The 25,662-nt window shown below is 39.0% G+C and overlaps 1 long non-coding RNA gene across 1 annotated transcript; it reads right to left on the minus strand.

Moving 5' to 3' along the window:
- Window positions 1-857: 857 nt before the first annotated feature.
- LOC141921739 (uncharacterized) lies at window positions 858-14,098 on the minus strand. Its single transcript, XR_012622762.1, has 2 exons — window positions 13,970-14,098; window positions 858-1,085 (listed from the first exon to the last, which is right to left on the minus strand). It is a non-coding gene; the product is annotated as an uncharacterized LOC141921739 (long non-coding RNA).
- Window positions 14,099-25,662: the final 11,564 nt, after the last annotated feature.

The following is a 25,662-nucleotide window of genomic DNA, read 5'->3' on the forward strand; positions in this document are numbered from 1 at the left end:
AATGATGTTAAATAGTGTGGGTATAGAATTTTTTTTCCCTTTTTTTGCCTGGTTTTCTCCATCAGAGATTCTTTTTATTTCAGATGTTAATTATGACTGTCCCAGACCTCCCCAGTGTACACCAACTGTGAACTGAATTTCCCTGTCCCAGCTCTTTTAAAAGGCACAGAAAATAACGTGAAGAAAGCTTCCTGTTGGGGAATGTGGTGGAAAAATGTCAACAGATAGTGATTGTCGCAGCAGGAGATATTAAAGAACACAAAAGCTAGAACAAAAGAGTCCAGGAATTGAACTGAGATACAACAGATTTATGAGGAATAGACCCAGATCCATATCCATTACTCACACAGAAAAACCAAGGCTATGGATTCAGACAGGCTCCTTGCAAGTACCAAAACATGAGACAGATTCCCAAGGCTCTCAGAAGTCCTCAGTTTTTATTTTTATGCTGAGGAACAGATTTTCTAAGGAACAGGGTAGCATAGTTAGTATAGCCTTTGGTACCTGGACGGAAATGTAGCTGGACAAATGACTGGTCTCACCACTGCTCTCTTCCACCTCCACAGCCTAACAACCCTGAGGTAATTACTCTACCTGCACACTCACCAGGGACATCTTGAAGCCTGCAGACCCAACAGGACCTCAGAGCTGCTGACAAGCCAGCTGCCAAAGACATCTGTAGAGCCCGCTTAGAAAGTCTGGACCTTCTGGTCTTACCAATATGCTGTTACCATGCTACAGCAAGGTATTTCTCTGTCAGAGAATTTTCTTCTTATACTAAATGCTATTCTTGCACTATTTTTCTATTGATAATGTATGTGTTTGAACATGGGAGAGAATAATCAAGGAAACAACTTTGGAAGAGCAGATTTTATTGACACAATTCAGACTTCTGACAGTATGCATTATTTCATGGCAGTTCTTCATCTCTCTGCCTTTCTATGAGAACAGATAAACTTGTATATCTCTTCCAATTAGGGACAGTGTTCTGCTCCTGTTTATGCCAGTAAAATCCTCCAAAAGACTGTGGAACAGCACTGGCAAAAGACTTTGGACTTAGGTGATTTACTTTTATGAAGAACAACCTGATGAAAGAGAGAATACAGAAAATACAGTCCATGAGGATTAAGAATAACAGCACTGCAGTGTTACACATCAGTGACTCTTGTCTTCTAGGTTATGGAGTGATGGCAGTCTGTGAGACATGGACATTGCAAAGTAGTCCACAAGATTATTGCAGAGGAAAAATTAAAAAACAAAGGCACTCTTATCCACAGTGATGCAAGCAAGCAAACAAATAAAATGGAGGAAGTAAAAGGAATAAAAGAACAAAGCTAACCCTAGTTTGTATTTATTTGTAAATTAAAAACATTGTGGCAACACTACAAAAGATGGTATATGGATTTTCCTCAGAAAGGGTAAGTGCCCATGGAATATTTTATTAAGGATAAATGACATTTTGATTAAAGAAAGCGATAAATATTATTATGCAACACATTGAGAAGAATCAGCAGCAGCTATGTTGGGATGAAATCCATGATTATTACAATTCAGGACAAAGATGTATAGCAATGACTGATACAGAAGAAGTGTAAGGAGACGTGGAAGATATGTTAACAGAGCCAGGCTCCAACCTATTTTTGACAGGAAATTCTGTTTTAGAAACCAAGGATGAGATTTGCTGCCAAAATTATTCACACTGCTTTATTGAAAGACATGGAATTACACTGATTTACCTGCAGAGGTCTTGCCTTTTACTGTGGAAGTAACTACTGTGCTTTGGTTTGCAAGAATATGAAAATCTTCCATTCAAAAAACGCAGTTTTACCCTCTCCTCCATTGTAGCATATCAGTCAGACAGTTTTCCATAAAACATCTTCATAGGGAAATACTAATTCCTGTTTGCCAGAAAAGGTCTAGTCTGAAGAATTTAAAATTTTAGAACAGGTAGTGAAACCAACCTTGTCAATTTATGTGAGATTTTGTAAAGTACATAACTAAATATTCCTTTTTGTTTCAACATTTAAATTAATTCATTCTGAGAAGGAGGGAAAAAACCCAAGAGTTTGTCTTGATTTTTATTTCACAGACACATGTTGCATTTATCATAATTCAAGACAGCAAAAAAATGTAAAACATCTTGAAAATTGCCTTGGAACAGAGAAAATAGCTCTAACCAGATGCCTCTAGGCTCAAAATTTATCCACTGTCTCCCACATCGCAAGCACACTGTCTCCCACTCTTTACATTGCCACGAGGTTATTAACCATAGGGGAAATCATTGTATCACACCCTCCCTTTTCTGTCACTCCATTAATTGCTCCAAGACAGCAGCTTAAGAGTTAAGAAAGAAACTTTATCAGGGACTTTGTCAAAGAAAATTTCTGAGAACTGTTAACTTGCAGCATGCTATTTAAAGAAAACTTCTGCTCATCAGAGGATAATCTCAGAAATCTGTGGGTTTGCAAAGTGGCAGGTACCCAGCTCTCCCTTGGCTGAAAACAGCAGAGAATTACTTTCATATCTACCTCCCACATACAGGAACTTTTGCCTGGGTTTTTCTGCTCAGTTCCTCATGGCAAGGCATTTCAGGCCACGCATTTGAACTTTGTTGGAAGTTTCTTTATACATTTAAAATGAGGGATGCTGATCAAAGCGCTAAGGCTTTCAGTAGAACTGAGACATGGGTGTGTGTTGTCAAATATGATGTGGGATTGTTCTGGAGGTTTGTGCTCACTATTTCCAGGCTCAAATGTGAGTGTTTTCCATTAACGCAGACATGCCATCCCTTCAGTCATTCCTGTTGTCCTTCTTTGAACATTTTCTGGCTTTGCTAAATACCTTCTCCAGCCAAGAGGACGAGACGTGAACAGTTTTTCAAGATGTGGGAATACAAGGGATTTAAACTTCTAAGTTATTTTATAATCCAGCAAACAAATAGTAAGGTAGATTAATGGTGATGTGGGAGCCAACATGGATCAGTGTGGCTGTGATCACCAATCTGTGGCTGACACGCCCAAATTTATTAATGTCCTCAAACGGATGTCCTTGTCTGGTTTGGGTGGCTTTTGGAGAGCCAAAAAACTTCAGACTAATTATGTTCATTACTTGCTTTCTTAGGCTTGCCGGTTACCCCTGATTAAGTTTACCTTTGATATTTAGTCTAAATCTCTGCTCTTTGCAAGTACCTGGAAAGGGCATAGTGTTTACTATACAAATATTTAACTAGGCATTTTTTAGGCATTCAAAAGCATAAAACTTGTGTTTACATTTCATTAACCTAATCATCTTGTCTAGTGACATGAGTATACTTTTACTCATTTATCATCTCCTCTGTTTTTACCCAGATGTAAACTGAAGGTACAATCCTGCTGTTATTATTACTGGATCTCTGCACTTCTGGATCACAAAATGTACAGATAGAGGCAGTTCAAGCAGGGGCACATTTCCACAATTTTCATGGGCACTGACAGATCAGCCAGTCTATACAAGAGGACCTTTTCTCTGCATGTGTCACCTGCAGCTGGATCCTATTTCAGATTGCCATCCAGTTTTCCAGCCAGCTGCCTGGGAAGGTGTGCTGTTTCATGTGGGGTGCTTTGAACAGCTCCCCAGGAAGGAGAGACAAAGGGGAACAGAGATGACCCTATTCCTAAGGCCAGCCAGAATCCCAGGAAGCTTCCTCCCAAAAGCAGTTGTGTGTCACACTTCTGTCACCATTTGCACCTCAGCCTTGTCCTTTTTATTTCCACAAAGGGCAATCCTTGAAGTAGAAACAGCAGACACATGGACCTAGTCTTGTTTGAGCTCTACAAAGCTGTACAGAGATTACCTGCATGAGGAATAAGCTTTCTTATTTACTGTGAACCACACTCAGCTGGAAGCAGTACATAGGAAGATGCAAGACTGACCCATGTTTCTCTCTTTTTTCCTTCTTTCTCAGTGTAACCAGCAGTGGCTTCCATGCCAGGAAGTAGAAGTTGCTTGGACTGTTCCCCTCTGCTTTGCTGAGAGCTTAATATTCCTGTTTGCACTTTCTTAGCTGCTTGCACTGTGAGAGGAAGAATTATGAATGATATTAGTGGGAATTCTGATGAGGTGGTACTTTGCAGTCACCCGTATCTTTGAGATGTGTTCAGGATGAGCTCAGCTGAGGATCAGGACAGCATGACTTTGTGTTCTGTCTGTCTCAGGCTTCATCTGCAATGGCTCTGTCTTTGTTGATTGAAAATTATTCCTGATCTGCATGATGTCAGGGTGAGGTTGGCAGCCCACAGGAAAAGCACTTCACACAGTGGTTATGTTTGCCTGCTTTATATTTTCCCCTCAGTAAGCTTGGCTAGAATCTCTGCCTCCTAAAGCAGCAACAGACAGATCCAATCACTGAATTGAGGACAGATGAATAATAACTAATAATAAGCTCTACAACACAGCAAGGGGCCTGAAAGTGGAAAGCTCTACATCAGTGGAGCTGGAATGAAAAATTTCATTAACAAAAAATTGGTTTGGAATGTATGCTTGTCTGTGTGAGCAGCTGGGCTTGCTGGAAGCACGGGGGATGCAGCTACTTTATTAGTTAGACTTTTTCCTCTCCCCCCTTGTTTTAATTAAATGAAGACACTTGATATGAAAACCTTTTAACATCTCTCCCAATCACCTGTAGGTATGGGCAGGAAGCTCATCCTATGCTTAGTCTTGCTGGCAGTCACTCAAGAGCTGTTTTTTGCTACAGTCAGCAGCAACATGTGTCATGGATTCAGGCAGACTTTTGTTTTGATGACTATTCACAGGCACAAGAAACTGCACAGATATCAGAGGGCATTGTAATAAATTTGCTTCTTCCTGCCCCATTTCTGCTCTCAGAGTTTGTGAATTCACTGAAGTAAGTCAGCAAGGTATAAAATGCTCGAAGACAAAGAACTCAAAATATACACCTATATATAAACACTTGCATATATGAATATAGGTACATGTAGATACACGCATCATAAACAAACACATGCATAATATACCAAAAATGTGTGTACACAGGGAGGATTTCTGCTGGTGTCTACCCTCAAATACCTGTTCAACACACATGTCCTCTGCAAGTCTTTGCAGTGTTGACCCGATAGATTTCTTGCACTTTCAGTTCATGCCAGTACACGTGTCATTTTTGTTTGGTAGTAAATTTGAAGAAGACTTATTAGCTTGGCTGCTTTTTTACTTCTACATAGTAAATTAACTGCTAGGTCTTCATTGCAGTTCTTTTGCTTTTACTGTGTTTAGTTACAGACTTGGATCAGAGTGATTGGCCCAATTGTCTCTAGAACACAGAACTGGCATGTAGTAATTGTGTTCTTTTCAGTTTTTCAGTGTTTGTACGACATCCTAGCTCTGCCAGAAAATCTAATAGGACATAATAGGCCCAACTGAGTTCTGTGTAGCTCCACTGAATTTTAATTGAGCTACCTCAAGGAAAAATTAGGTTTTTAATTATGATTATTACTCTCTCTTATTATTTTCTCTTCATAATATCATGGTGATTTTAAAACATGATCAATAGACACTTGTCTGGAATCCTACTGAGTACAACACAAGCACAAAAGGGATAGGAACTCCATTTGTACAGCTCAGCAGAGCACATAAATCCACACAAAACTCAAGGCATACATTTATATTCTTTTGCCTTCTTTGGGACCTAATGTGTATGTCTGGGTACTTTGCCTACTCAAGTGCCGATAGATAAGCCAGCACTGTTGGCATGGTCAGTCACAATGAAGTATGGAAACACCCTGTTCCCACCACACAACTGCTATAAGAATGATTCTACCATGATATTTGATTCACTCAAAAACTGCACAGGAAAAATTTAGTCATGTTGAATATTTAGTCCATTTTTTTTTCAAATGTGACATTTCCAGATAAACATTATGTACCTGTTACTCATCCAACGTACAGCAAAACACCTTAAGAAGAAGAAAGAGTAACATGACAATCATATTCTAGGCAAGTAATTGGGAACTCCACATAAAAATTTCAATCAGCATTATTTTATGCTAGGTTTATGAAAGTGTAGAGTCAGACCTCACAAATGTGGGATGTGATAATTCTATTCTGATCCATGTGCCTATTCATATGATACTGGCATTAAACCATACTAAGTTACAAAGCACCATCCATTCATGTTCTGAATTTGTCCAGCCCCATCTGTGTCACTGGCATGATTCGTTACTTCTTCTGGACCAGAGCTTGGCAGAGAGATGTACCTATTTTTCATACAACAGATTCTATTTTCAAACCACAGAGAACACTTCTGTTAACAGCTGGAAGTATTTTTCTGTTATCACAATTTTATATAGGTAATGAAACAGTTGAGGAAATAAGCCACAGAAAGTCAGGTGGTTGTATAACTATCACAGTTCATAGGCAGTCTAACAGAACCATGGGCAAGTGTTTTTGTGAAAGTCCTTCCTCATCCATGTTCCACAGCCCAGTGGTTACACATGAGATAACCCTTAGTAAATTTAATTGCTTGGATGTCCGGCACATAAAGAAAAAATCCTCTTCTTCATTCCAGATGGTAGTGGAGTTACTAGCAGTGAAAAGATCCAGAAGGTTAGGAAGCTTCTAGCACAACTTTAATATTGTGTTTTTAGGTTAACTGTGCATAATGTGAAATTTGAGACTGTTTTGCCACTGATTCACAAATTAAAAATGGGAGTGTGGGCTAAATACATCAGATGAAGTATTCATAATGCATAATTCAAGTATTCGAAAGGCAATATTCCCATCAGTTTCAAAAGATTGGTCATATGTGTTTTGGTTTGCCTTCATCTTTTTTTTTTTTCTCTTTGCCTTTTCTTTTTACATAACCCTACACTCATCACTAGATATATAACAGCTTTCAGCTCTGAAGAAATAATAGCACCACCGCCCTACATATCAACAACCTTTGGTCAACAGATTGATTTAACATTTCATGGTATCCATACTCTTAATTTATGATTGCAGGGAAACTGAGACAGAATCCCCTTAAAGTCCTCTGATGTAGTTTCTGTATAAAGAATCTGTTTTTTTACTAGCACTTCTCTTCTTCAGTGGGAAAATGATCATCATATTTTATGGGTACTGATACATACAATCCCCATATTCTCAGTGGGGCATTTCATATTCTTTCTCACAATGTTAAGAGAAATGACCACAAAAACCCAGTTGACAGCTCTGTTATGTTTAGACCATTATGAACCAAAGTCTTCCAGTTTTCAAACATGCCAGAAACAAACACAAATATCCTGTTACTACTATGCTTGGGGAAAGCACTGAAAAAATGGAGATCTGAGTCAGCAAGACTTGTGCACATGGAAAAACATTCCTTTGTTCTTCAAATGTAAGCATGCAGATCACTCCTCATTTCTTATTTAAAATTATTTTTCCAATCATTGCCATAATTCAGAAGATGAGAAGAACTAAATCAGACCCAAATATTCTGCCTAACAGCAGAGTCTGTGGAAGCAGCTCACTGCAGGCAGATTTGGGAGCAGTCTTCTGTTATGTTTCAGCTTGCTCTCTAATGGTTACAAATAGGCTTAAAGTTTAATGTCCTTTTCAAAATATGTTAGTGTTCACTGTTACAGCTGTGGCTGTGATTCAAGGTATTACTTGTAGTCATGCTTCACCATATCCTGATACAATATGAAATTTAACTGGAAAATATTTCCACAGTAACAAGGTCATTTTCCTAAAATCAACCACTTTCAAGACTGCCTTTTAATTTTCAAGGACTTATTCCTACAATTAAATAGACATTTTTCAGTGCATCATTTCCCTTGCCCTTCTCCCCACTCTCCGCCCTCCCTCAGCACTCAAAAGAAAAATCAAAGAATAAGTGTTTGATTTAAAAATGGCCATCTGCAACCAACAGAATGAAAACTACTTTGATTTTTGTGAGAACTTATGACTCATGGTCCTGGTGTGCTCAGCTGGAGGGATGGGGAGAAAGGAAAACATTGTTCACTGCCTCTCCCTGATTTTTCAACCAAATATTCTTTATGGATTTGGGAGGTTCCCTGCAGGCAACAAACCTCCAGAAATGTCCACCTCCTGTCCATGTATTTGTCAGGTGGGGATGGCTCCCCAGACAGCTCAAAATTCTTGTTTGCGCTTTTACCGGTGACTAGTCTAGCAAACATTCTTTCAGATTTTCTGTATTATTGCTTTTTAGTGCCTTGTACAAATGGGAAGAGCAAGTGAATTTTGGTCAGACATACAGAGATTACAGTAGTGACTGTAATTGCTCTTTATCATTGCCATGTTTCTACCACTGACATAGGCAGCGTGGTGAGGATAATCATCACATACAAGCTGGGGCTCAGACCACTGGTGTTTGGGGCCCATTAGAGCACCATTCTACAAGATCCCAAAGTTAGGAGCAGAGACTGAAGATCCAGGGCCCCAACAATGCCCAAGATTTTGGTAAAGCCCCAATTAGCAGTGTTCACGTGCACATCTCTTCATCCATAATGAGGCTGATGCACACAGCCCAGTGAAAGACAACCTGACCTAGCCACATCTGGGTCTGTGGCTCAATCATATGGGCTGCAGGTGCAGAGTGACCAAGCGTGAGCTTCAGCAGCCAAAAATCACCAGGAGAGAAGAACAGCCAGTGCCCTGAGCTACCTGAATCCACATCTTGGGAACTGTCAGGAGCCCTCATCTGAAACATGGATGCTCATTAGAGCAGGACCCTGCCACATGTGTCCCTGACTGGGCTCCTTGGCAGCTCTGCAATGACAGCAGATAGCTGGTCTGAGTAATTGGCCCCAGGAGAAGGTTAATCCTCTCTGTTCAGACAGCTGGATGCACAGTACCGACGCCATACTCAGAACAAAGAGAAAAAAGAGCAAAGGATTTAAACTGCTCTGACATAGCAGCATCCTTTCATGTTCAGAAGGCAACTTGTTGATTAAGAGAGGTACTGCAGAGTGACAACTTCTCACTTCCTTAATTTTACCTATAATTTATGAATAATGTGTGATTTCAAGACATTAAAGAACAGTACTGCTAATCCAAGGAAGGCACATTTTTTTCCACAGAGTGCTGTCTGAACACTTGTGCTAAATATTAGTAGCTGAACACATATTCAATACACATACAGGATTTTAGAACTTTAACTCTTCTGCCACCAGTAATACATACCAAATAATGCCTGCATATACTAAGGTAACCCAAATTCTTCCTCCAGGGTAAACTCTGTTCACTAAAGAAGACCACTTCTATCTGCTTTCCTCCAGCACACAGGATTGCAAATCTGTATCAGTTTATTACAGATAAAACAGTCACTTTCTTCTGAAACATCACAAATGTGTAACAGAGAGAAAGTACTGATCACAATAGACCATCGGTGCTTAACAGGGAATGAAACAAAAATGGGTTTAATTGTAAAAGCTTGTGAGCCAACAGATTTGGCATTTCTACTGAGATGTATCAGTTCTCACTCAACCTTTCATTTTCTGTGACTGTAAAAGGGATTTTTGCTATCAACTTCCATGGCAATGGAAGCAGGCTGCTGATGTGTTTTGACTCAGTTTCCCAGTCAATAAAGTGGAAAGGCCTGTACCTCTTTCATGGGCATATAAACACATTAATGCTGGCCCTGCACACTGAGATCCATGTATTCGATTCCAGAGTGTTATTGAAACTGATTGATGCAGCTCATTACTGGGCTGTAGGCCAGACCAGCTTTTAAGTCCTTTCCATGGCAGCAAATTTTGGCTGTATAATAAACACAGCCATGCTTATAAGAGATCTGTCATAAACACAACACATCTGTGATCACAAAAGCATAAGCTTCTAGAGCAAAGCAGAAGGAGTGGTGAGGTGGAGGGACTGGACCCTTGTCACTGGTGGTGGTAACCCCTGGTCAGTAGGGCACATGTCCTTGCCTCATGTGAGGGCAGACCTCTGCATTTCTTTCCTTGTTATCAGACTGCTGCTGTGCCTATCCCTGAAACATCTAAGCAGAAACATGTCTGCATGACTGTGCATGAAGGTGCACACTTATCCATGGGTGAATTGTAAAGGGGCTTGAGGGGAATCCAAGCAGTCACATCACATTGCAATACAAATTCTTCATATGTGCTTTAGCTAATGATAATTTCTTCTTTTGGGGGGTTATTTTACGTATTCCACTCAGTTAAAAGCAAAAAAAAAAAAAAAAACCACAAATCCTTTCAAAATTTAAATAAGCTTGAAATAAACAACGCCAAGATATAACTCATATTCAAAGATATTGGCAGGAGATTCACGTGGAGTAAAAGACTTTGTTCACCCTGTCTCACTTTCCGAAACATTTTTATTACTGCATTACTTTTCCCATGTTCTATATCTTCACTCTGGCATAATGTAGTTTAAAGAATGGAATCTAGTTTATTTCAACCCTAGGGCCCCACCCTGCCATGTTTCATTACATCAGGTTTTATAATCATCATATATAATTTTCACCCTTAATCTTACAGAAACTGTTCTCTCCTGCTATTTACATTTTAATATACACGAAAGCTTCTGTAAGTCTCTTTCAACTTTTTATTGCCTGTGTTTATGTAGGACCTCCAAATATTGCTGCTGTGCCATGGAAGATTCAGTGTCACAGGTATGTAACTATGATAACTATGACCTTGCCTCAGAGCTGACACAATATGAAAGTCTGACCTTCACTTATTCTGCCACGGAGGGGCTCCCTGATGATGGAGCTTTAGCAGTTCTTAGCACAAGAAGTAGCTGATTTTTTCTACTCCTATGTGACCCAGAGCTCGGCTATAAAAAATATGCCATCTGCTGAAAGGTCGTGCTCTGATTTGACATCCCTGAGGACTACTTTTTCCATTCAAGCTATGCCCACATCGCTAAAGGCATCTGTCTCAGGGAGCTATCCTGAGCAGCCAGGCATAGTAGAGTGACTCATATCCAGACTGCACAGTACTGCCAACTTCTGGAGAAACCTAAACTTATTTTTATCACCTACTATGAGCCCCATATATTCATGAGTCCTCTATAGGCACCCTTGGGATAATTATTATTTGCATCAATACAAATTGCCTGAAACATCATGGTGCACGAAATGTGGCTTTTTATAGCCTGATGTCAAGCATGTGTGACATGGGACATGGCATAAGAGGGAGTGTGGGAAATGGGGGTACAAGGCCTGCTGAGGTGATACAGAAAGACTGTGTGCAGTAGAAAGAGCCATGTCTAATGTAGAGGGGTCCAAACTGCTGTCCAGTGAAGGACCATAAAGGTGATTAAGGGACTGGAGCATCTCTCCTATGAGGAGGGGCTGAAAGAGCTGAGGCTGCTCAGCCTCAAGAAGAGAAGGCTCATGGGGGGATCTTATCAATGTGCATAAATACCTGAAGAGAGGGTGCAATGAGGATAAAGCATCAGTGGTGCCCAGGCAATGGGTACAAATTGAAACTCAGGAGGTTCCCTCTGAACATCAGGAAACACACTTTCACTGTGAGGGTCATCAAGCACTGGCACAGGTTGCTTGGGGAGGTGATAGAGTCTCCATCCTTGGAGATACTAGAAAGCTATCGGGACATAGTCCTGGGCAACCTGATCTAGGTCGCCCTGCTTGAGCAGGGGGATTGGACAAGTGGACCTCCAGAAATCCCTTCCAACTGAACCACTCTGTAATTCTGTGATTCTGTGAAACCTCTACCAAGATTGAATTACCTGAAAACACTAAAAGTTTCCTTTTTACCTTCAAAAGAAATCAGGTTTCTAGACGTGTAGTAGAAATAATGATACTTATTAAAGACAAACAAATGTAAATGTTTTTAAGTACATAACTCAGTGCAGAAGGCGGAAATTTTACTCTAAAATTTGGATGTGACAGAGAATATGTAAGTTAGCAAGTTTTCAGGGGAATTCACAAGTCTGGCCAAAGCTCTTATTTTTCATCTGTGCGCCCAGCATGACTGGCTAAAATTAGGACTGATTTTTCTTCACCTCTGAAATAATGAGACATATGTCATTAAAGTAAAAATTGAAAGTCTTACCAAAGAAGAGTTATGACTCCATGCTTGCAGTAAAAAATTATTTTAAAATCATGGCATGAACTACTACCTTGATTTTGTAGGGAAAGATGGAACTCATCGAAACAAAGTTGGTAATCAATTTAGTCTTTTGCAAGGAAAAGAAAGAACAGAATGAAGGCATTGCATATAAAAAGGACAACCACTTAGCACTGATTGTGCTGGTAAGACTTTCCTCTGTGATGCTCCATACCTGTCAGCACCTTCTTTAAATGTAAAATATAAGAAGAATAATGTATTTTTTAAATGCTTAAACTACATTTTATTTTATCTTTCTGTGGAGGCGCAAAGTTTGCTGGCAATTACTCTCTACCCACAGCTTGCAGGATTCATGCCAAAACCCTCCTCCTCCACATGGGGAGGTATTTCAGCTGCTTTTACTGAAATCAGCACATTTCCTTTAAAGCTGCTATGGCCTTTAATTGAGATATCTCCTTTTTGTGTTTTGGTTTTGTTAAGCTGACACAAAGGGCATAACTTCAGATCACTGTATGAGAAACTTGCCAGTTTTTCCTGAGATAGTTTTGTAGTCATCACCTTTTCTCAGTACATGCAGCACCTATACGTCCATCTATTCACATCGTTCTTTTAGCTATCTATCCATCCACCCATACCATACACATCTACTATCTATGTTCACCCATTCATTCATGTAAAGAGTCATTCATTGTAAGAAATCAAAGTGCTTTCCAATGCTAAAACTTTTGACAGTATTTCCTCTCTTATATTCACTGCCACAGAAAGCTGTGAATATTGGGGCAGTTTAACTGAGGTCTATGGGCTAGGATTTCATGAGCTAAGTAATACAAACCCTGATACTGTGCAGCGTGAGGATCAGTTTCAGGCAGATCACTTCTCTCTGTTCCTATTAGGCAGCCTCAGTGATGTTAAAAGCTTTCCTGACATCAGTTTTCTAAGTGAGGTGCCACAGGGCTAGTAGAGAGGGAACTGTTGATGGGAAAAAGGAAGGAAACTAAGACACAGGACACACAGATAAGCAGTGTACAAATCTCCACTTAAAGACAGCTAGGTAGGATTCAAGAGCATTTGTTGTTGCAAAGAAGAGTACTGGTGATGGACAGCTGGCCGACATCAAACAGTAAGGTTGTGGAAAAGAAACCTCTTTTAGTGAAGCACTCTTTTAGAGCATGAGGATCATCAGGCCAGTATAGAGCTAAGAAATCCTGATGAAGGACCTAAAAGGAAAACTGCAGTGAACACGCACAGGTGCAGTATCTAAACCTAAATGCAGCTAAGATCTTGATGCTGCTCCAGAAACACACTTCTGTGAGCATAATGAAGAATCATTTCCCTTAAATTGAATCAATCTGTTCTTAGATCAATACTAAACAATATAATTCCCAGAACTACTCTTTATCAATCTCTGTTGTACTGTCCATTTTCTACCTAGCAGGTTCTCCAGCCCTCCACTAACAATTTCCTTCAACACATTTAAAGAAATTATATACATATATTCATAAAAGCCAGTTTTCAATCAAATACATGTGGTGAGAGGGAATATATTTAAAATGCAAAATCAGAAGTGGTTCATATTTTCTACAGAAGTAACATGAGATCAAAATTTAAATCTAGCTTTCAGTCATAAGTCATCCATGTGATGCAATACAGTGAGTGTACCATCACAGCTGAATGTCCATACCACTGGAAAAAACTTGAAATACAAAACCAGGTCTGAAATCCAAATCTAGATACAGGTGTGTAGCACCTCTCTTGTCTTCTTACTGACCAAGAAGCAAGAATGAGTCAACTGATAAAAGGATAAACAAGAATTGTGGTCCAACACAGAAATTCTTCTTTCTTCTTTTTGTGTCTTCATGTCTTTAGTGTGTCTATCATTATTTCCTACCGTACTTTTCACAGTAAATCATACTTACGGCTTCTCAGGAGCATCCATCCAGTATTTCCTCCTGAATCCTCTTCTTTACAACTGATGTCTCTCTCTCAGACCCGTACCCTTACAGCATGGATATTCTTCACATCAGCATGATTGCTGGGGCAAAGCACATTTCCTCTGAATTTGCTGTTCAGGAATGAAAGACCACCAAAATATTCAGCTAACTTTTTTGTATTTTTGGAAACAGCAGAAATTCCAGGGAATGAAGATAATTACAGGAGGTTAATTGAGCAATAAGGGAAAATGCATTTGCTGAACAGCTATGTTGACAGTGATAAGAATCTACAAAAGAAATCAACAGTCAGTAAAAGCTGATGCTTGAGCACGCAATCAAATACAGGAGCAAAGGTGTTTACTCCATTGCCTGAGATTATTATTCAAATGACCTTATCTCTATTTGTCTCCAAGTTTATGCTTATAAAGAGGAGGAGCAGTATGTCATTTGACATCTACTGAGGCAATCTCAAAAAATGTGTGCTGAAGAGAATAGTCATACATTCCTCCAAGGAAGGATTTTGTTGTAGTTGTTTCAATATTTCTCATTTCTCAGATGAGAAAAATTTTTCAATAGCATAGACTTTCTTGGAAAATTAGGGCCCATTTCCTTCTGTTTATAAAATTATGTGCTCTGTAGTCAGAAAGGACCACTATGATCATCTAGTCTCAAAATTTCTGCACAGAGTCCTTGACATTTTTTTTCCCAGAGAGTGGACTAAAGGGTGTCCAAAACTAAAGTTTTACCTGAAAGATTCTAGGCAATGGCAAATCTATCACCTCCTCCATGGAATTTCTTGCAATGTTAAATTAACCTTAGTGTTCAAAATGTGTTTTATTTCAAGCTTGAATTTGTCTGACTTCCAGCAAATTGGATTTCATTATATCTCTGTCTGCAAGACTGAAAATCTTCTCATTATCATAGCTTTCCATGTCCAAGAACCTCCACAAAATAATCGGGTAATCCTTCAATCTTTTATTTGATAAACTGAATAGATTAAACTTCTCGAAGCTCATGTAGGCAGAGTTTTTCCAGTTGTAATTATTTTGGCTCTTCTTTAAATGTAAAGGTCGTGTAGCTAATAGTGATTTCAAAGACGCTGACAAACACTGGGTATTCTCTTCCTAGCAAGTAGGAAACTTAACACAGGGCACACAGAAAATTGCAAGTCCAGCTCGGGCATCCTCAGGTGCTAGTGACCTCCTCCTATTAGACTGTAAGTGTTGTATCAGAAGCTGTAAGTAGAAGCCATGGCTGGGGAGATACACCCAGCTGACAGATGTTAGTTGTGGTAGGATTTGTAGGATTTGCTTGCCTAAACGTGGGTGTGTAGTCCTGTTCAGATTGCTAGGAGACATCCCATATGGCCCCAGCTGCTCTTCTAAAAGGTTTGGGGTTTTTTGTATGTCCTGTGTCATATCTACCAGTCCCAGGCAGCTGAATCCAGTTCCTTAGGATACTTAAAATAGCACCTGATTTTTTAATTAATTTATTTATTTAAATTAATTGAATCTCACCTTCTGTGTCACATCAGAGTAATTCAGAGAAGTTATGAAATTTAAGAGAATCCTCAGAATTTTGTCATTCTGAAGGCTCTACACTGCTGGTGAATTTTACCAGGAAGATATACCAAAACAACAAATGAAAAGAAGTAGAGTTGTACCTACAAATTAGCTTAGTAGTAAAGACTTTGTTTGCCGATAATCTCAATTAACTATTGCATTTTCAGCTCTGCTAGTGAGAGAGTTTTAGTTCACTTAAAGTGTGCCCTGTCCATTCCATTTATTATTTTTTTTCTCTCAGGATCCCATGTGGTACTAAATCAAATTCCCTGGAGAAATCCAACAAATACATTATATCAACAAAGTTGTTTTCATTAACCTGACTTGTAATCTTGCCAAAAAACATTAAAGGTTTGTTTGACAAGGCCTACTTCCACAAAAATAATTTGCCTGATATTATTTATATTTTTATTTTCTAATGCTTCATTAACAAAGTCCCAAATTAATTGTTCCATTAACTTATCCATCACTGAAACAGCCTAAGTGGTCTACTGTGCACTGGTTTATCTCCTTTTTCTCTTTTAATATATATGAATTATATAAATGGCAGCCCTCCAGCAATTTAGATTTTTTTTATTTTTCAAGAGATATTAGATAATAACATAAGCTGTTTACAAAACTCTGTAGCTTATTTATTGCTCTTGCAGAAATTATCTTAACCTGTTGTTTTTAAAAAGTTTATTTTCAACACATGCTGTTTAACACTGGCTTTTCTTGTGGAGAATGAGCCTTATTGTCTATCCCCATTATTGCATAAGCCAGGTAAATCTCCCTGTTTCAATCTAGACCTTCTTAAGCAAGAACAAAAATCAGCACCAAGAAAAGAGTTTATGCATGTACATGATGGATATAATTCTGAAGCTTCTCAGGAGCAGCCAGAGAGCATCCTTGGGGTTTTCTCTGTTGTCTTTCAAGTCATCACTGCTTCTGAAAACACTTTCACAAGAGTAACAGTATCATGAGCAAGCACTGTGCACCAGCATGTGTTGTGTTCTCTTATACCTAAGGCATAGGACTATGAATTTAAAAATCTGGATTCCATTCATATCTCTCTGACTAGCATGGAAAATATCATTGCCTCAGCTCATTTTAACCCCTTGTACTCATGTCCTCTCTCATCTTTTTTCTGTCTGTGCATTCAAACTGTAACAAGGGTTGTCTCGTGTAATCAGTAATACTTACTGAACTCCTGTTAAAATTAGGGCCTTAATGTGGTATCTCCACATATGTAATTGATAATACCAATGACTGACTGATAGGACAGGCTGGTAGTGGTATAACTCAGATGAACTTCCTTAGATCCTTACAGCTTTCATCTCATCAGAGACCTCTTGAAACACCACAACCAGTTGGTTACAGAGAACATGCATCTCAGCTGCTTATTTGAAATTTTAATTAGAATGTAAAGCAGATGTGATCTTTGCTACCTGCTATTTATTGGTTCTGGGCAATGATTTCTGCCTTCCAAGAGCAACCTAAATACTAAGTGTTTTACAAAGCCAAACCACATCTGTAATTTATTATTTTAATTTTTTTATTTTCCCCTCTTTCTTGTGCCACCTCATGTATAGCTTTTTTCTTTCCTTTTTTTCTGTGTAGGTGTAAAACAGAATGTATTATTTTATGTATAAATTATATATATGAGAAATAAACATGATTTATACACATTTATAGTTAACAACTAAAGCTACCACAAATCCTTCTTCCCCAACATCCCAGCTGCACTCTTCCCTTTTCCTTATACTGCCCCTAAGTGCTGGAACATGCGCTTCACCCAGGATATTTTTAAGGAGCCTCTGCACCCAAACACATGGCTCAGCAACAAGCTTTTATAAATAAAGGACTGTGTAGGAAGCAAAACTGTTGTGAAAGTCAAAGACGGCAAATATGAATATGCGTATAAGATGAGTGTGAAGGCCCAATCTGGAGATGACAGGAGAGGCACTGTACAGCCACAGACTGATTTCTCAGAACATGCACAACAGTGTGCTGCAAAAGGGACTTCAGACCTTGAACCCTTTAAAAGAAATGGGACTCATAAAGTTACATGAACTCTTAAGGAGGTAGAACTAACCTCCTCCCATGTCTTCAAATGCTTTTCTTCTCAGTCTTCTCCCTTCTAGCCCTTTGGCTTCAGCTGTATTTGCTTCAACTCACTGCTTTGATGGACCCAGCAGGCCACATGCAAAGGTGATGTTTTAAGTACAGAGGATGTGAGTCGCACACTGGGAAGCTGTTATGTGTCTAAGAACTGATCTGTACAACCTTATTCATTTTGAAGAGCTACTGATATCAATGTGATTACTTGCATGGTGCAAATATTCACCAATCTTATGGCTGCACATTCCAGGCCAGGGCAAAGACATCATTCTGCCTTCTTGCTCATGCTGAGAATTTCTTTGATATAAAATAGTCACATTCAATAAAAATGTTTGTCCTGATAAATAAAACTGTTAGACTCTATATCCCTAAATCATCAAGCCAGCTCAGTCACATCTGTGGGTTGACCCAATATCTGGTTCTTAAGACCACTGATTATGCCAACATTAAGCTTCTTGTAAGTTGCTGGTGTGACTCAATCTTAACATGTAAAAGATGTAATCCTACACTCTTGTACGAAGTCTGTCTAGAATATTAATTTTGAGCTATTGCAGCTCTAGCACTGTGTTTACAATGTGAATGAAGATCAGTGATTTACAGGTGCCAAAACTGATTAAATATATTTTGATGGCAGAATAGTTTACTATTAGTACTTTTTTTCCTCAAAAGCATTTAAAATATATATGAGTTATCGACAGATTCAAGAAAAAATTCAGAAGTTATAGTTATGGGTAAAATAATGGTGTTTGGTGTTCAATTTGTGAACTAGCAACTGAAAGTTGCTAGAGAATTCCCAAAACAAAGGGCAAAACAAACGGCTGAAGACAAGGCACTACATGGATGGATAAAGCCCAAAACAGTGGCATGCTGATAAAAATGGTTGAAACAAGAGCAGAAAGGAAAAGAAAGATCCCTCTGCTAAACAAAGTGTGATATAATATAGATGTAGAGTGTCCTGGTGGACATTCAAGGCTCTCCTTGTATGGTGTTTGGAACAGCTGGAATTAAACATTACAGGTTACCAGAAAAGCCAAATGCAGTGGCTGTCTTAGGAAATTCCTATGTTGGAAAATTTGCAGAACCCTAAAATGTAGACTGGATGGAGCAAGACTGGGGTATTGAGCAGGACAGGGCATGGTAGGAGCTAGAAGGAACATAAGACTATACCGTGGCTTCAGAGCACATTTAGCACAATCTTCTGTCTTCAACAGTGTTCACTAGTGGAAACCTCATAAAAGTGAGACCAGGACAAACAAGTATGATACTTTCTACTCTGATACTTGTCCATGGATTTCTTGTGCATTTTGTGGTTTCTTTATCTAGCAACCACCAACTAATATCTCCACCAAGTTCCTCTCCCATCTTCCACTGAGCCCATGTAAATTCCTTGTACCTGTAGCATCCTTAGACAAGGAGTCTCTCAGGTCTGTTGCATGGAGAAGCTCTGATCAAGGAGAAGCATTTACTCTTGGCATTGCACCAGCAGTATCTCCTGGCACATGTCTTCAGGACACCATTTATCAAGGAAGAGGTAGTTTAATCTTCCACAGTCATGCAGAAATTCCTGAGTGGAAAACTGTAAGAGATACAGATTGATTGTGATGAGACTACATGGCATAGGTCACAAATGTGCATCTGTATCTGCCTCACTAACAGCACACAGCAGTAACAACACTAACAATCCTAATAACTTCGTGCTTTTGGAAACTAACACAGCTTTAGTCTTCATTTTTCATTGACATTTGAAAAACTCAGCAAGCTATAAGGCCTGAAGCAAATTACCTTGGAATTGGACTGGGGCATCTCCGTCTGGTTTCTGGTTATCACAACTAAAAATGGCTGTCAGCAAACTAATTTTTCCCCTGTTCCATTTCTAAGGTCAGTGATCTCAGCCAAGGGAAGGCTAATTGCTAGTAGCTACCACCTGAGATAAGACACATACCCCAACAAGTAACCAAGTATGTATCAAATGGGCAAAGAAAGTGAACTCAGCATCAAATCATCCAATCCTATGAAGCCTCTATATCTACAAAAGACCCAGTTCATTCATTTTCAGTGCCCTGCCTTAGACAGCAGACTCTTAGACAAGTCAAATACTGTGTGGCCATAACACAGCAAAAATGACTGCATGTGTTTTTACCTGAACTTGATAAATTCTGTTGGACCGTAGGTAAATGCAAACGGTTCTGGAAATACCAGCACAGTCTGAAGGCAGAACAAGAAATTTTCAGTTAGCTCCTTGCAAATGGTCTCAGTCTTACTGGGCATCATGACCATATGAAGATGTCAATTTATTCCAGCTATAATATCTTTGGCACCCTTTAGTGAAAGCAAAAACACATATAGCAATTGTATTTCTCTAAGAAATTCAAATATGTTTTCACATGTGATATTACCAAATAATAACAGAAGATTATGAGGCAAAGGAGTAAATAAATAAATAATGTACAAAAAAAACCCAAAAAACCCAAAAAAACCCAAGAAACCCCAGCCAAACTAAGTCCAGACTGATATGAAACCTCATAAATGCAGTGACTCGAGCACACATACTCAGACTCTACAATTTAAGCAGGATCTGTGGGTATCAGAGCTCACAATATCCATAGGCACCATGAGATCTGAATATCAGAAAAGCATGAGCTGTGGATTGTAATTTCTCCCTGACTCCTTAAACAAAGTGTAATCCTTATCTTTGTCTGTTCAAATTAGTCATGCAATGAGAACATGTTCTTGAATAAAATAGGCAAAGAACTATATCAGGGATTTTTATTTATTTTTTTAAACCTGATATGGTGACCAGGACTGTAAAATGATGATTATAATGCCCGAAGGTGGTGCATCAGTAAAAACTATCAGAATATAAGGATTCTCCAGTATATGGAGGGTAGAGGATAATATTAATTATCCATAAAGCAGATTCAAAACTCAGTCATGAGGGTATGAAAATGAAATTACATCACTAAAATAAATTTTTGTTCACAAGAGTAGCTGGCCAATAAATAATTTTTCAGGCAGGGCTAGGAATGAGGAATCAGGGCAGAGACCAAGTAGACTCTGCTGAACCAAGCACAGATGTTGTAGATTCCAGATGCCCTGGAAATATTTTCCATTTAACAGGATGTTGTGGTGACCCACACCAAACCACCCCCAGCAGGCCTTGTGCCTTGGGTTGAGAACAGCTTCTGTCTCACTGTTGGTTTTCCAGAAGTTGAATTAGAACAAAACTTGCAGGGATCTGTATTACTTCATGTGTTACCAGTACTCAGGTTAAACCTGTGTGTTTCCGTCTTGTTCTGTTGACTCAATAAGCTCTCAACCTTTCCCTTCAAGAAATCTCAACCACAAAAACAAGAGCAAGGGACTCCAGGGAACCACCTTGAAGTGGCTACAAATGACTTGTTCATCTGTTTGTGTAGCAGTCTGAGTGCTCTTGAATCCCATTGAGATGATTAAGGACTCAGCACCTCAGAACAAGCAGCTTGTGTGCATCACAGGCTGGGCAAGCAAGGACTGCGGCATGCAGAATTCGGCATGTGCTGAGGTCTCCTGCTGATCCTGCAGCATGGAAGAGCAACCAAGACTCATCTCTGTCTATTTGATATACAAAATAACACTATAATCAAAACCAGTAGATACCTCTGAGTCTGTTGGTTTACATTTTTTTCCTCCCAGTTTCCTCAGGCATTAAGAAAGGTAATATTTAAACTTGAGAAACTTCCTAAGCTTTGCAGAGCTCTTTGAGAACCTCAAACAAAAAGTACTAGCAAAGAGGACAATTTATGCTTGTTGCCTGTACTGCTGAAGCAAGCTTGGGTAAGGCTGCTCACAAGCGTGAGGTTGTTCAGAAGTTAATACAGGAGCAATATTCCAAAAACATCACTCATAGACTCTGAGTCCCGTCCCCCTTACATCACTGCTGGTGCAGAATAACTCAGACAACCTGACAGGCATTGAAGTGTAAGTCAAAAATAATTTTCCCCCTGAACAAGTCAAAATACCAGCTCTGTCTTCAAACACCCATAGCCCTGATGATTTTACTGACTATAATTGGATGAAAAGAGAGCAATATTGTCATGTGAAGCCTGACTTCATGTTCACTAATAGAATCCTCCTTCTGGGGTGTCCCGCTGCTCCCTGCAGGCTGCGGCTCCACCAGGAGCTGTGCAGGAGACATCTCCTGTAGCAGCTTGGGGTTTGGTGGCTTGCTTTTTTTGTCTTTATTAACATAGTACCACTCATTGAACCTCTCTAAGATGCAAACAAGTAGACTATTCTTTTTACATCAATTATACACTCCCTAATGAAGCCAGAGAGACTGGAGCTGCCTGAACCCCCTTGCTTCACAAAGACCATGCAGCAGCTTTGTTTCAGAGTTTCTTTCTCTCTTAGACATTATTTCTTTATAAATTCCCCATTCTGTGTTAGTAGTGTCACCTAGCTAGCTGAGTGCTAGGGCAGAAGTTATTTTAATTCATATTACTCTGGAGTTTCTGGTCCCTTCCAGTTAAGAATATTCATGTCTGTCTATATTTTTGCTTTCTGGAGCTAGTCTTGCAAAACTGATGCATCTCAATAAACCTGTTTTCTGTGATAGCCTCACTGACTTCAGTATTACTACATGAGGAATGTATATTGTTCATGTGCTCAAGCCTTATAAAAAGAATTACCTGACTTACTAGTGCTAGCTACAGTGTGCTTTACTCCTACATTGTTGCTCAGGCAATAAGAAGGGATGAAGAGGTCATCCAGACATCATATTGTATGCTTTTCTTCTTTTTTTGCCTTTAGCACACTGCAGCTACTTAAAGGTGATCTGAATTGCTGTCTGGTATTTGGGAAAGTTATGGGATGGCATGGCAAACACACCATCTTGAGAGCCAGGTAGGTGGGGTGTGGGGTGGGGGTGATAAGCAGATTGAAGGAAATTTTGGTTTACTCCACACATAGGGCACCTGTCTATATGGAGGGAGATGAGAAAATATTCTGCATTCTCCAAATGATGCTAAACTTTGCTTGTTTCACACCTGGTGCAACCAGCCACCCTAATAAGAACAATGCACTGTACAAGACATAATCACATCTCTAAGATACAGTGACTCCCAGCATCCCTACAGGAAAGTGATTGTGTACAACCCCTTACCATGGCGTACAGACCACACACAAAGCACCTCGCAGCCCATAGCTACCAAAGACATGTACCAAAGATGTGTACCTCCTTCGAAATGTCAAAAGCGATGTGAACAGAAGGCTTAGTTAAGCTTGAGGTCCTTTGAAAATGATTTTAAACTACAAGCATTTCAAATAATTCAGCTTTCACAGCTCAAACTGACTTTTCTTTTCAAAATACAGTTATTCATCTTACTTGTTGGCCTTTCTAAATTAGTTACAGGAGTGTTTGGCTCTCTCAGCATTTGGAACCCGAGTTCTCTTTTTCAGAAAAGTGAAGGTGTTTTACTTTAGTAAGAGATGCTTTGTAATTTTTCATCATCAAACTATTAGACAGTGACTTTAATTTTCTTGATATTTTCTGTCTTTTTTTGATTAATTGTGACATCTCCATTACATTTTATGGAATTATTCACTTAATGACATATTGCTTCCATTTTGTCTTTCCTCTTTCTACATCTGTCTCTTACTCTAGGACAACTTTGCCTGTCCCAGAAGGATGAAAAAACCTGCAGCTAACAAACAAAAAAAAATTTAAAAAAGGAATTTGAATCTCAGTGACTTAATAATCTTTGCAAGGCTCAAGATAAAGGACATAGGAATTTAAATCTCTGTTTTCAAGCAAAGCATTCAATCACTTTGTTCTCTTGCTTTGCAACTGATCTTAAATAACACAAAATCCTCCCAGTTACAATTTTCCAAGAAACAAATTGGGGTTTTTTATTATTTTCTCCAGTATCAATGTGACCTTGCCAGATTGTGAAAAGACTGCTGATCTGCCCTGAGCAGAGCATAAATTAGGCAAAAAAACCCCTCAGGCAATTACTCAGGATCCTTATCATTTTGGTTGTTTTCCTCAAGATCATATACTTTGGCAGATGACCTGGAAGGGCTGACATAACACTGCTTGTTTCTGAAATACTTTATTTTGGTTTATACATAAAACACCTCACTCAGACAAAATGTGCCATTTTTTTTTATTTTCCAGCCCATTTGAAAATCCATTTATTTATTTGTTTTTAAAAGAAAATTTATTGTTGAAATGCATAATGTTATAAAGTTATTTTATACAAGTATATTATTATAGATATGCGTTAATAATACTTTAATGATCCTATTTTTAATATAGGTGTTATACATTTGTTGGATGTCCTCAGCATTCATGTACTTTTTCCATTGTTGTGTTATATGCTACCAGGACCTGTGGTCAATGCCAAACATTAGGGAAGAGTGTCCTCTATGCAGAAACCCCATCTTACCAAATACTGAGTACTACAAATGAGAGCTTGTAGGGGGATAACATGTTATTTATAAACTACCACACCCAAAGGGGAGAACACCTTGCTCTTCATAAGTCACCTTGAAGATACCCTTAATAGAAGTCACATTTAGGCAAAAAGGAAAGAAATACAGCTGAAATTTATAGACACATGCTTCTTTTTATATCTCAAATACATTGTGGACTTCCACTCATATAAAAGTTACTCCTTTGTCCCTGAATGTCCTCGATGTAAACCTTTATCAGGAAGTATTTTATATGATGGTTATACCAACCCTTTAAACCACCACTGGTCCAGACTTTTGCTGAAAAGGAGGACATGACTGCTGCCCACCTGATCCAACCTTTTCCCTTCAGCCAACCAGATGAAAACCACACCAAGTAATGGATTTGGGTGAAAGCCAAACCTGTAAATGAAAATCAGAGGTCAGTGGAGTTGTTCTCCACTCTGGTCACCATGGGGCTGCGCAATGCTGACTGAGGCACAAGAGAAAAGGTGACAATGACATCCAGCACTGGTGATGGGGTGGGAATGAGGACAGGGATGAGTTAAGCCTGCTTCTTTTGGAGCTGCAAAAAATTAACATGTTCATGTAACCACTGCTTTAGCTTCCTTCCAGCTGCTGATTATCTTGGATTCATCTAGGGTACTAACAAGCTGTTAGCCCCTTGTGAGGTTATTTTTATTTCTACTGGTTGAAAAGGATATATAAATCTTAAGGTGAATCTTCTCTCATACTCTGAATTCACAAAGGTATGACATTCATTTACAGTCCATACAGACATACATGTGATAGTTTTGACCCATGTTCATGGCATACAATGTTAATGTTAAAATGAAAAATGTTTCAAACTGTATAGTCAAAGTATGCTTTTTAAATTGTTAAAATGAAACAAGCTGGCATTTACAAGGGAAAATAGTTCAATTGTGAAAAAGAACTAAGGGAAATGCTCTTGCCATTTTTTGAATGGCCTCTTTAATTTTTTTAATGATGCTTGAATCTTCCAGCTAGAGCCAAATGCATGCACAGTTTCAACTTCTACAAATTAATTTTGTCAAGTTCCTCTTTATCAAAAAGACATCTGAAAATGTGTCTAGTTTTACTAGCTACCTCTTAATCTACCAAGCTAATATCTCATCCCTTTGCCTGACGCAGCAGCAGGTAAAAGGTGGGGTATGAAATACCCCATGCTGCTCGACACTGTTCAGTCCCAGAAAATTGCTGTTACCTCGACAGCAGTTTTTGTCCAACACTCTCCAAGCTGCTCAGGGGTTGCTTAATTGAGGTTCACAGTAACTCTGTTAAAGTAAGTAAATACTACTGTAATTTTGTAAAGAAGTAAACCAAGCCATAAAAAGAAGTAAAAATGCTGCCTAACATTAAAAAATAACCTAAAACACCACACATATGAGAGCCAGAAGCAGAACTGCAAGAATCAGACTCATGAGTTTCAGGTACTAACACCAGAAGAATCTGACAGTCTGCTTGAAAATCCTGGTGCTCATTAGGTTAATCACCTGTAGAAATCTTTTTCTAGCAGCTTCTTTCTCTGATCCCTCCAGCTTTCTC

The sequence above is a fragment of the Strix aluco genome, chromosome 3, assembly GCF_031877795.1.
Source record: "Strix aluco isolate bStrAlu1 chromosome 3, bStrAlu1.hap1, whole genome shotgun sequence".
In the NCBI taxonomy this organism is placed as follows: Eukaryota; Metazoa; Chordata; class Aves; order Strigiformes; family Strigidae; genus Strix; species Strix aluco.